Source organism: Macrobrachium nipponense, chromosome 43 (genome assembly GCF_015104395.2).
Source record: "Macrobrachium nipponense isolate FS-2020 chromosome 43, ASM1510439v2, whole genome shotgun sequence".
NCBI classification, from domain to species: Eukaryota; Metazoa; Arthropoda; class Malacostraca; order Decapoda; family Palaemonidae; genus Macrobrachium; species Macrobrachium nipponense.
This window is the reverse complement of record NC_061104.1, coordinates 49,965,937-49,980,555: the sequence shown is the minus strand read 5'-3', so window position 1 is coordinate 49,980,555 and position 14,619 is coordinate 49,965,937.

Here is a 14,619-nt window from a genome sequence, read left to right as displayed (position 1 = left end):
TATTTTAAGATAGTTATTCATATGTATATATAGTATGTATATATATGTATATAGTTCAGTGGGCTCAGTTACGTATAATTTATTTAAATGGCTTGTAAAATTCTTACTCCTTTGGTAGAAAACATTTCTAACACGAATGTTAAAAACAATGTGGATTTTATAAACAAAATGAATAGTTTAAATTTGAATTTTGATTTTAATACGGTTAGTTTTGATGTTGTCTCTTTATTTACAAAAGTGCCTGTAGATGACTTACTTGAATATTTGGAGGAGGAATTAGACCGTCATGACATTCCCTTAAGTGTAGCAAATCTCACTAGTCTCATAAGGTTATGTATCAAAGATAGTAAATTTTTTTGTTTTTTGTTTTAATGGGGAATTTTTTTGTACAAAGAAAAGTTTGGCACATGGCTATGGGTAATCCCTTATCTCCTGTCCTTAGCAATATTTACATGGAATTTTTTTAGACAAAACTCTTACCAAGAATTTTGCCCCAAAAGTTATTTGGTTTAGATATGTGGAGTATCTTCTGTCTTTGGCCAGTTCACGAAAATCTCCAGGAATTCCTTAATAATCTCAATAATTTAGTCCCTTCTATAAAATTTACTGTAGAGGAAGAAAGAAATTGTAATTTGAATTTTCTTGATGTAACTGTCCATAAAAATGATAGAAATTCCACCTTTTCAGTCTTTCGAAAATCAACTAACATTGCTCTTTTGTTCATTACTGCTCCAATCACCATCAAAATGTTAAATTCTCTGTTTTTTCTGGATGTTCCTGAGGGCTTTACGAGTCTGTAGCCCGCAATTTATTGACTCTGAAATTAAAACTATTTATGATATTGCATTGAAACTTAAATACCCAAGAACTTTTTATACTAGTGGCATTTATTCAATTAATGACAAACTTGAATTTAGTAAGCATAACATTCTAAAATTACCCTATGATGAAAGGTTTTTAGATATTCCTAAGATTTTAAGGCTTTTTAACATAAATGTTGTTTTCAGTACTATTAATGTCAAGAGTTTAGTAATAAAAAATTCTCCTAAAGATCTTCCAGGCTGCATATATGAATTCCTTACAAAAAGTGTGATAAAAGTCTATTACGGACAGACCGGTAAATCTCTTCACACGTCTCAAACAACATCAATATTCTGTGAGAACTGGGCAAATATCGAATGCATTATTCGTACATATGAGAGATTTAGGACCATCCTATTAACTGGAGTCCAAGCAAGAGCCTTACATCCATGTAATGAGACAGTTAAAAGGAAGGATATCATTGCATATATATATATATATATATATAATATATATATATATATATATATATATATATATATAATAAAATATATATATATATATATATATATATATATATGAATATATATATAATATATATATGTACAGACACACACACAATATATATATATATGTATATATATATATATATATATATATAGATATATATATATATATATATATATATATATATATATATATATATATGTATGTATAAATATATATATATATATATATATATATATATATATATATATAATATTACATATATATATATACATATATACATATATATATATATATATATATATATATATATATATATATATATATACATATATACATATATATATATATATATATATATATATATATATATATATATATATATACACACACATATATTATATATATATAATATATAATATTTATAAAATATATCACACATAATATATATTAATATATACATTATATATATATATATATATATTTATAAATATATACACAATATATATTATATATATATATATATATATATATATTATATATAATAAAAGGAGCCCATATAAACGCGAAAATAAAGAGAGAAAATACTGCATTTCAGAGACTGCTGTCTCTCTCTTCATGAAGACCTACCTGAAGATAGAGACAGCAGTCTCTGAAATGCAGTATTTTCTCTCTTTATTTTCGCGTTTATATGGGCTCCTTTTATTATATATATATATATATATATATATATATATATATATATATATATATATATATATATATATATATTAATATAATATATATATATGTATATATATATACATATATATATATATAATGGATATATATCATATATACATATATACATACATATGTATATTTCATATATATACATACATACATATATAATATACATCTCTCTCTAATAATTATGATAATTTACTATTTATTTTGATTCTGAATGGCTCCTCCCGTAGTGAATTGTACCTGAGGATGAAGAAATTTTAACATAAAAAATATATTTAATTTACCTAAGTTAAATTCAAGCTACTGACGTCAACATACGTACTATCAGCAGATATAAGCAATAACCAATGACAAAATACCAAATCAGGTTAAACTTTTACCAAAGTGAGGACGTAGTATTGAAGCCAACATATTTAATAGCATATCTTCAGATACAATTTACTACAAGAGCCATTTAGAACCAATATAAAGTTAACAATGATTATTATCATTATTATTATTATTATTATTATTATTATTATTATTATTATTATTATTATTATTATTATTATTATTAGCTTTCACATACCATAGAGTGCGTTCAGTTTGTTCTCCTTAAAGAAATGAAACTTCACTAAACAGATGATGATAAGAAGGCACCCGGAGTCCGGAGTCTCCATAGAATCCTTACGAAATCCCCCGAAGAAGCGATATTTGGAAAGACTCAAGGAGGAATTCTTCAAAGAAGCGATCTTTGTCAGTCTCCAGAACGAAAATCTCCGAAGAAGCGATCTTGGAAAGGCTTCAGACGAAAACTGCTAGAAGAAGCGATCTTGGAAAGGCTACCAGGAAAAAGAATTCTTCGAAGAAGCGATCTTGGAAAGGTTCCAGGAAGAATTTTTCGAAGAAGCGATCTTGGAAAGCTTCAGGGGGGGGGGGGGGGGGGGGGGGGGGGACGAAAAAAAACTGCGAAGAAGGAACGATCTTGAAAGGCTCCAGGAAGAATTCTTTCGAAGAAGCGATCTTGGAAAGGCTCCAGGACTCCGGGAATCGTGACCCAGATCAGGCGTCTTGAATAAAAACTAAGCTTGGCGAAAGCACACTGGTTCAGCATCATTCAGCAAAATGATTTTCTTTTACAACAATTAGCTCAGTTTTCACAACTTTCCTTGCAGGATTAATGCTTTTGTTACGACTTGTACTGGCGGGCGGCGTCCTTTGGCAGTCGACTCTTGAGAAAGAGCTTCGACTTTGTGATGCTGCTCGGCAATGTCGTTTGGATTTCAGAATGCAAAACAGAGTGCGTCGCGCTCTGCATACCATTCTGGACTATATTAGTTTATTCACAGTTTTCTGGATACGAAGAACCCTCTCTCTCAGCCTGCCACGGAACCCTACAGCACTTGGTGAGGACCACTCTTCCAGGTGGTCCTCAGGAACTGCAGCAGCTGACGACGTTCTTCGTGACTTGGATCAACTCTTGTTTTGGCCCAAAATGTTCCTGTGTCTTATCGGCGTCTTTGTTGTCCCGTACTTCCTCGGAGGTACGAAGGACATTGCCGAAGGCGTCCAAGGGATATGGAACATGGATTGGGAACTTGACGACCATGACGAAAACAAAGACGAAGTCAACGACAAGAGCGACGAAGTCAACGACAAGAGCAACGAAAACGATGACAAGACCAACGACGACGACCAGACCAACGACGACGACCTGACCAATGACGACGACGACCAGACCAACGACGACGACCAGACCAACGACTACGACCAGACCAATGACGACGACAATACCAACTGACAGACGACAGACCGAAGACGAGAAGACGACGTGGAGAAAGTTAATGAAAAGGAAGAAGAACAGGAAGACGACAAGGAAGGACACCAGGAGACGGAAAAGGAAGAATTCGAAGAGGAGGAAGGCGGACAGAAGGAAAATAAAGAGGACGAGGAGAAAGACAACGAAAAGGAAGACGACTTGACTGACGTGATCGCCAATGTCCCTATTATAGAAACCACTGGAAGGTCGAGTCAGGACAATACCGAATCAGAGACCTCGAAAATACAGAATCTAAGACCTCAGAAGGAGAAAATGGAACTCAAATTCACTGATGGGGATTTGTACGAGTTCCAACTCTCCCTGAAAGAGAGACTGATTCTCCGAAAATTACAGAACGAGGTCCGAGAATTCACAAAATTCTACAATGTCCGCCTCGTCCTTCCCGACAGCGACGTCCAGGAGGCCGCTTTTCTAGAGGGCGCTGAAAATCGAGTGCAAATGGCCTTCCTGCACATTCAGGAGATCCTGGACGAGTTTGAAAGGGAAGGACACAACGCCGATATGGAAGAGCTTTCTCCTCATCTGGAGACAGAGGAAGACCACAGGCAGAGTGTCCAGCAGAATGACAGTCCATTATGTTTGCTGACGCACTCAAAAGGAAGCCCGAACAGCCTGTGGTTAGCAACCCACCTATGTTATTGTGCGACGTCGAACTCTTCCACTCATCGAAGAATTACCACTAGAAGACTACGATGAGGACGACAGTATGGAGGAGATGAGCTATGCTTTATTTGATGACGAAGACGACTTCGATTTCGAGGACGAGGAGGACGATTGGGATCTCGAGGAACCCAGGCACAAAGTCATAGTTGGTATATCTCTTCGAGAGGCCCCCGAGGAGGAGGGCAAAGGAGGCATGACACGAAGACTTGTGCCTAAAACTTTGCGTACAAGGGAAAACCAACTCCCTCTCGAAGAGAAGGCAGACGACATGACTCTACCCACACAAGAGGAGGAAAAGGTTGCTCTTGAGGACAAAGATGAAGAAATACATGTCACTCAAGAAGTAAAAACGGAAAGAGAGACTACTAAAGGAGACGCTGAAGAGTGTGTTCTTCCCCAGGAAGTAGAAGAATACCTGTCCACAGAAGAGAAAATGTGTTCTTCCTCGAGAAGAGAAAGAAGAAATTTCTCCCATCGAGAATAGTATTAAAGAATGAACAAAATGATGGCAAATATGAAGAAATAAAACCAGTGACTCGAGAAGACGACGAAAGTGAACGTCAGGAAGCAGGAAGGCAGAAGACGTTCGCTAACATAGTCAAAAAGACTGTTCCTGAGAAGAACTCGGAACACCAAGACCATCCCTGTAAAAAACAACCTGTGAACCGACCAGACCTACAAGATGCGGGCCACCCCTTAAACATGCAAAGGCAAATGCTTCACTTTCCAGTGTCAACAAGATGTAACATGGGACGACAGATAATCGGAAAGGGAGGCAAATTTGCCAAGATGGCCAAGCAGGAGCACGGGGTCGTCATGCACGTCCCAAACGATGGTTCAGGAGTTGTTCAACTCACAGGAGGCAACAAGAACAATGTCGAAAAGGTCTACAAGCAAATCCAGTTCAGAGTAGACGGGATTTTCGACATCAATAAACTTCCCCAAGTCTCCCGAGGGCTGTTTGCTGTCGGAAAACAGGACTTCTTGATGACAGTTCACCACCAATTTAGGGAAGCCATAGGGGACCAGAAGATGCTACTGTTCGAAAACCTCACAGGGAAAGGAATGTGACCATCCACCTCCCTGATGAAGACGACCAACGCCATTACGTCCAGCATCTTGTGGATCACTGGAAGACGCCTTCCCTCGAAGTTGAGTCAGTCATTCACAAATCATCGATGACGTCAAGAACTGGCCGACAGAAGACGACCTGAAACTCGTCGGCCTCAACTTCTACCAGTTCGATTTGCCGCTCGAGGGCAGACGTTTCCTCCTCGCCCAGAATGGACAAGAGGCTGCAGAAGTGAGGCGCCTTTTCAAAGTCAGTCTCATTCTGCCTCAAGAAGACGACAAGAGAGAAATTGGCTTCTTGGGCGGAGACCTCGACAAGGTGAGAAAAGCCCACGACCACCTCAAGTTCATCCTTGAAGAGGTCAGCGTTAACACGGCTGAGATCACCGAACAAGGACTGACCAGAACTGGCCCTGGCAAATATCGTTTCGACGTCGACGGGAAGCAAAAAGGACTTCTCGTCGGGCACAAAGGAGGAAACCTGAAGCAACTAGAGAAGGAAAACAACGTCACCATCATCGTCCACAAGAGAGAGGACGACTTTGTCACCATACATGGTCGACTAAGCGATGTCGAGGACGCTTGTCTCGCAATACAAAAAGCGATGAAGAAACCCCTTCCAAGACAAGCAACAAGAGGCGATCAAGCACCACAGGAAATTATGACGGGCTTGACCAAGATGGGAGAGCGCCTCTACAGAGTGGTCCTCGACTACCAGGAACGCGCCATGATCATCGGCAGAGGAGGACAAAACATCAGAAGATGATCGATGCGCACAAGGTCCAATTCCAGGGACCCCGACAAAAAGAGGAAGGCAACATCTGCACCCTCCCCGAGGCAGTGAGGATGGGCGTCCATTAGCCTTCTATAACGAGGTCCTGGAAAATCATCAGACCAAAGGCCCAAAGAGGGCAAAGAACAAAGGCATCCAAGAGGGCACAAGACAGGCAGCCCCAGAGGCAGCAAGAGCCTCGTAGGAGCGACAGAAAACCCACACTGGCCGATTTCTTCTGAGGTCAGAGGACAATAGGGTGAAGAACTCCTAATACTGAGCCACAAATATTGTGCAATACAGAATTCCCTAGACTTTGGGAGTAACTTTCATTCAAGTGGAATTATAATTAATAAGTGTTCCCCCCAACACTTACATTATAATTCTCCTTGAGTTTAAGTTCCTCCCAATGGATAAGGAATTCGTTAGCATACGATATTTGTGCCTTAGTATTAGGGAACAAAGTCACAAATGTATAAGTGACAAAATTCACACGGACCCAAATTAAGCCACAGGCTTCATTTAATATCGAGGTCCCTCTATACCCTGGTAGTAACTTTCACCCAGAGGGAATCGTATTATAATCAGGTGTTCTCCCCCAGCACTTGATTTATAATACCCCCTTGAGAGTGCTTCCCCCGGCACTTGATCAATTCCCCTGGGTGTGAGTTGTTCCTCGGGTAGAGAACTCGGTATTAAATCATAACTGTGGCTTAATTTCTGAGTGTGTGTGAGTAGAAATTTTGTCGCTTATACAAGTGTGACTTTGGTTTGCCGATAATGGCAAACGTAAAATGTCCTAAAAATTAAAAAAATAATGCACAAGGTGGAATGAATGTGTCCACCAAAAAATAATTAATTAAATAAAACAAAAACCTTAAAAAATGTAAAAGGTGGGTTGTATGTCGCCACAAAAAATATAACACAAAACCTTTAAGAAGATAAAAATATGAACTGTATGCCTCCTAAAAAAATATAAAAGAAAAGAAAACCTTAAAAATAAACTAAAAATTAAAAAAATAAACAAAACAAAACCTTTAAAAAAATATTAAAAATGCAAAATGTGGAGTATATATGCTCTCCCCCCCCCAAAAAAAAAAAATAAAAAAAGGTAGCAAGTGTGTGAGTAACGAAATTCACACACACGCAAATTAAGCCACAAATAGCGTCTAATATCGAGGTCTCTCTTCCCTGGGAATTTATTTCACCTAAGGGAAATTAGAACTTGTGCTTACCCCAGCACTCGAATAAATTTCCCTTGGGTGAAATAAATTCCCCAGGAAGAGAGACCTCGATATTAGACGTTATTTGTGGCTTAATTTGCGTGTGGGTGAATTTCGTTACTTACACACTTGCTACCTTTTTTTTTGGCTGGTGGGGGGAGGGAGATATGCACTCAACATTTTGCATTTTTAATATTCTTTAAAGGTTTTGTTTTATTTATTTATTTATTTTTGTTTTGTGATTGGCACAATTGATTGCAATTCGGCCACATTACAGGGGTGCCCAAAAAATGGCCCAAATGGTAAGGCTATACTTTCCCTTCAAACTGAGACGAATGCAGCCCTAAGACCTTGGGAATAACTTTCATTCAAGTGGAATTATAATCAATAAGTGTTCCCCCCAACACTTACATTATAATTCTCCTTGAGTTTAAGTTCCTCCCAATGGATAAGGAATTCATTAGCATACGTATTTGTGCCTTAGTATTAGGGAACATAAAGTCACAAATGTTATAAAATGACAAAATTTCACACGCACTCAAATTAAGCCACAGGCTTCATTTAATATCGGGTCCCGCTACCCTGGGAGTAACTTTCACCCAGAGGGAATCGTATCATATCAGGTGCTTCCCCCAGCACTTGATCAATTCCCCCTGGGTGTGAGTTGTTCCTCGGGTAGAGAACTCGGTATTCAGTTATAACTGTGGCCTAATTTTTTAGTGTGTGTGTGTGTGGAAATTGTCACTTATACACGTGTGACTTGAATTTGCCGATTATGGCAAACTTAAAATGTCCTTAAAATTTAATAATGCCAAAGGTGGATTGTATGTGTTCACACAAAAACAAAAATAAATAAATAAATAAATAAATAAAAATCCTTAAAAAATGTAAAAGGTGGGTTGTAAGTCGCCACAAAAAAATAAATAAATAAAACAAAACCTTCAAAAAATAAAAATTAAAAATGTGGACTGTAAGCCCTCACAAAAGAAATTAAAACACAAAACCTTTAAAACATAATAAAAATGCTAAAGGTGGAGTGTATATCCTCAAAACTAATAATAATAATAATATAAATAAATAAAAATAAATAAAAAAGTAGCAAGTGTATGTAAGTGACGAAATTCACACTCACGCAAATTAAGCCACAAATAACGTTTAATATCGAGGTCTCTATTCCTTGGGAATCTATTTCACCCAAGAGAGACCTCGATATTGGACGTTATTTGTGGCTTAATTTGCGTTTGTGAGAATTTCGTCACTTTCACACTTGCTACTTTTTTTTTTGAGGATATACACTCCACCTTTTGCATGTTTATTATTTCTTAAAGGTTTTGTGTTTAAAAAAAATTTTTTTTTCAAGGGCATACAGTCCACATTTTTCATTTTAGTTTACTTAAGGTTTTCATGTTTTATATGTATATATAAATATATATATATATATATATATATATATATATATATGTATGTATATATATAATATATATATATATATATATATATATATATATATATCTATATATATGATATATATATATATATACATATATACTATATATATATATATATATATATATATATATATATATATATATATATATATATATACATGATATATATATATATATAGATATATATATATATATATATATATATATATATATATATATACATACTATATATCTATATAGATATATATATATATATATATATATATATATATATATATATATATATTGTGGCGACATACAATTCACCATTTACATTTATTAAAATTTTTTGTTTTATATATATGTATTTTTTTGTGGGAACATACAATCAACCTTTGCATTTTCTATTTTATTTTCTTAGGGCATTTTACGTTTGCCATAATCGGCAAAACCAAAGTCTTACTTGTATAAGTGACAAAATTTCCACTCGAACACACTCTGAAATTAGGCCACAGTTATAATTGAATACCGAGTTCTCTACCCGAGGAATAAGTCACACCCAGGGGGATTGATCAGGTGCTGGGGGAAGCACTCTCAAGGGGGTATTATAATCAAGTGATGGGAGGAGCACCTGATTATAATACGATTCCCTCTGGGTGAAAGTTACTCCCAGGATATAGAGGGACCTCGATATTAAATTTAGCTTATGGCTTCAATTGGGTCTGTGTGAATTTTGTCACTAATGGCAACCAATTAGTCACTACGCATAGAAAGTGGCCACATTTGCACAATTGACTTCAATTTGGCCATATTGCAGAGGTGTCCAAAAATGGCCTGGGTGTTTTGGGAGTCAAACGGACTTTTACTTATGGTACTACTTAATCCAATGTTAGGTGCTGAAAGGTATCAAAAGAATTACAGAACCACATAGTATATAACTTCCATGGTCACACACATAAAGAAAAAAAATGAAAAACAAAAACAATTCCTAATCATTATTCTCCAGTGTTCATTATCTCGTCAAAAACCAGCGAAGTTGCGACAGGTAGGTAATTAGCGAATCGCAAAAACGACGATAACAGAGGCTGTCGTTAACTGTTACTGCTGTTAATTCTGTTCACTTGCATGTAACTGCCTTGGCCTGACGTAAGATTGCATGTATGTATGTATATCAGGTATATTATATAACCATATACAATAATATATCTATAATATTTTTTATTATAATAATATAATTGATATATATATATAATATATAAGATATAGTATATATATATATAATATATATATATATTTTTTTTTTTTTTTTTTGTTTTTTTTTTTTTTTTTTTTTTTTTTTTTTTTCTTTTTTTTTTTTTTTTACAACACAACATATATTTAAACTTATGTAACGGCTAGATTAAGTAATAAGGTCGATATAATGGCAACATGATGAAAGATTGAGTAAAAAATCAATTATTTGTATGTATGTATGTGTATACATCCATAAGAGGCAATTTTTGTATGTCTGTCTGTCTGTTCGCTATGCACGCCCAGACTATGATAGCTACCAAATTTTATTTTTGACCACCGACTCCCCTCCCCAAAAGGAAGGTTTTAGCCAAAATCTGAAATTCGAAGGCCGTTTCTGAGGGGTTTAAACCCCTCTTTTTCATATCCCCCCCTCCCCCATTTCTTTTACAGCTTTGGGAGCTGACATCTATGTAGAAGTGTTTTTATAGGCACAAACAGGCTCAGTAGCGAGGATGGGGGTGACAAACCACTCCCCTGGGAATGGGGCCTGATGGGGTTTCCCACAATATTTAAGTGCCAGTTCTTTTTATTCGTTACTTTTTTTGTTTTTTTTCTGGAGCTATGGATTTTATTCTGCACGCCAGTGACCTTCTCAAGGCCAAGCTGAAGCAACAATCTATTATTAAGTCGATTTTAAGGGCGTTGGGAGCGATTGGGAGCGATGGGTGGTGGGTTATTATTATTATTATAGGTCTCAAAGAATAATTTATAATACAGAATTTAGACCAAAGGCCAAGTCGGGACCTATGACGAAGGCGTTCAGCGCCGAAATGGAAAGTGATAGTAATTATTACTATATATATATATATATATATATATATATATATATATATATATATATATATATATATATATATAAAATTTTATTTCGGTCTATCACAGTCCTCCAATTCGACTGGGTGGTATTTATAGAGTGGGGTTCCGGGTTGCATCCTGCCTCCTTAGGAGTCCATCGCTTCTTTCCTTATGTACACTGTTCCTAGGAGCACACACTTCTGCATTAGTCCTGGAGCTACCTCAGCCTCTAGTTATTTCAGATTCATTTCAGGGATCTTGGGAATCGTGCCTAGTGTTCCTATGATTATGCGTACAATTCCCACTGGCATATCCAATATCCTCCTTCTTATTCTTCAGAAGATGAACCCTGTTCCTATGGAACAAGCCCACCACAGGGGCCATTGGCTTGAAATTCAAGCTCTCAAAGAATATTATGTTGTTTGAAAAAAAGTAAGAGAAGGTATTGGGAAGGACAGAAAGAATAGCACAGTTCTTAGAAAAACAGATAAATTAGCAAATGTAGAAAGCAAGATGGAAGAAAGAGAATATGAATGGAGGTGCAATGAAAGGACAATGGTTGCGGTTGCATCTAGAGGCAGAAGGGACGCTGCAAAGAACCTCGAGTAATGCCTACAGTGCACCGCATAAGGTGCACTCACGGCACCAGACCCCTACTCACCTACGGGGTTCTTGGGTCCATTTAAAAAAATTAAAACTAAAAATCATGGTTATTTATTCATTCTAGTTATAGATCCTCTCAATACAAGGTCATTCTTGTGACATCAAGTCATTAAATGCAATAAAAGCTTAAAACTCAGGTCCAGAAATTATTAAGAGGACGAACACGAGCAGACGTTAAAGGACAATCTGTCTGATAACACCTGACCTTGTTTGTTTGTTTGTTTGTTTGTCTTTTTTTTTTTTTTTTTTTTTTTTTTTAAACATTGCATGGAACCAGTGGTTATTCAGCAACGGGACCAACGGCTTGACGTGACTTCTGAACCACGTCGAAGAAGAACTTCCATCACCAGAAATACACCTCTCTCACACCTCAATGGAATGCCCGAGAATCGAATTCGCGACCACCGAGGTGGCAGGCCACTGAGGCGCTTACGCCTGACCTCGGAGTGATAGAAAATGATCAGGCAAAGATCCTCTGGGACTATGGTATCAGGACGGACAGGGTGATACGTGCAAATAGACCAGACGCGACGTTGATTGACAAAGTCAAGAAGAAAGTATCACTCATTGATGTCGCAATACCATGGGACACCCGAGTTGAAGAGAAAGAGAGGGAAAAAATGGATAAGTATCAAGACCTGAAAATAGAAATAAGAAGGATGTGGGATATGCCAGTGGCAATTGTACCCATAATCATAGGAGCACTTGGCCTGATCCAAAGATCCCTGAAAAGGAATCTAGAAAAAACTAGAGGCTGAAGTAGCTCCAGGACTCATGCAGAAGAGTGTGATCCTAGAAACGGAGCCCATAGTAAGAAAAGTGATGGACTCCTAAGGAGGCAGGATGCAACCCGGAACCCCACACTAGTACCACCCAGTCGAATTGGAGGACTGTGATAAAATAATAATAATAATAATAATAATAATAATAATAATAATAATAATAATAATAATTCATCAGGCTCAGTTAAAAGGAAGTCTGACCAAACAGCAAAAGTTGAAGACAAGTGAATGGCAACATTGCATTGCATGAACAAAGGCAATTAGGGCCCCAACCCCTCCCCCCTACCAATTTTACTTTCATTCCTAATCACTATTTAATCTGGAACACCTCCACCCACCCCTCCGTTGTAATTAAATCCCGGGGTCCATTTTAAAAGACACTATTGAGATGGCTTTGTCTGTCCGTCCGAACCTTTTTCTGTCCGCCATCAGATCTCAAAAACTACTGAGGCTAGAGGGCTGCAAATTGGTATGATGATCATCTACCCTCCAGTCACCGAACATACAAAATTGAAATCCTCTAGCCTCAGTAGTTGCCATTTTATTTAAGGTTAAAATATCCATAATGGTGCGTTTGGCAACTATATAAGATAGGCCACCAAGCCTTGGTTAAAGTTTCATGGGTCGCGGCTCATACAGCATTATACCGAGACCATCAAAAGAGATCTGTTTTTGGTGGCCTTGATTATAAGCTGTAGCGGCCGTACAGAAAACTCGACTGCGCCAAAGAAACTTTTTTCATTTATTTATTTTTTTAAAGCTGTGTAAACTTTTGTTTTTCTGATTTAAATTTAAATGCGGTGCTAAATGATTGAATTAAAGCTTTTATTAATTTAAAGAAAAGTTCTTGGTAAAATGAATTACATGGAATTATAAAAAAAATAATTTATACGTTAATCATTAAAAAAGAATCAGGTTCTGCAAAAACAAATTAATTGGAATTACAGAAATAAAATAAAAGAATTAATACCTTAATTCATTCACAAAGACTCAGGTTACTGGCAAAAATAAATTCAACGGAACTATAAAAAAAGCAGTATCCATATATAAAGTTTAAAGTTCTTGAAACAAAATAAATCAGTAAGCTGCTTTTAGTACCTATAACGAAACAAGACGATACTTAACCAATTCCCCACATAGCACTCAACAACAATATTTTACAGAATGCATTACAAAGTACATAAAAAGCAAAGCATTTACGAGTACAAAACGCGATAAATTCACGTCAACAACGCAGAAACTCAGAAGAAAAAAAACAAAAAAAAAAAAGTTAAATTCGCTACAATTCGACGCAAACAAATCGTTCACTTTACGAATCGAGCATCGAAGAGTATGAATGGCGACTACGATCGGTCTAAAAAAAGGGGGGGGGGGGCTTACCACACTTAACAGAAAGCGATAAATCGCTGTTCCACATCAACCAACGCTGCAATCACGACACGGAGAACAAAGATATTACACTTCCACGAGCGACTGTCTTCGCCTTATGGTCTCTTAGAGTATTGACCTTCGTTATCAAAATCGCGGTTCTTACCCTGCACACACGAATTGGTTTACGCATCGACCTAGCGGAGAATAATAGATTCTACGACTGGAAGAATCAAAATACATTAGTCTTACAGATTTCTAAGGGTTTTCTGCATTTGAACGTTACAAATACATAGAATTGAACAGGATACAGAATAATTAGCTTTAGCCTTTGAACTGAATGTTACAAATACATAGAACAGGATACAGAATTTAGCCTTTGAATGTTACAAATACATAGAATAGAACAGGATAGATAATTTAGCATTTGAATGTTCCAAATGCATAGAATAGAACAGGATACTGAATTTAGCCTTTGAGTGTTATCAATGCATCGAATAGAACAGGATACAGAATTTAGCATTTGAATGTTACAAATTCATAGAATAGAACAGGATAGATAATTTAGCATTTGAATGTTGCAAATACATAGAATAGAACAGGATACAGAATTTAGCCTTTGAGTGTTATCAATGCATCAAATAGAACAGGATACAGAATTTAGCATTTGAATGTGACAAATACATAGAATAGAACAAGATGCAGA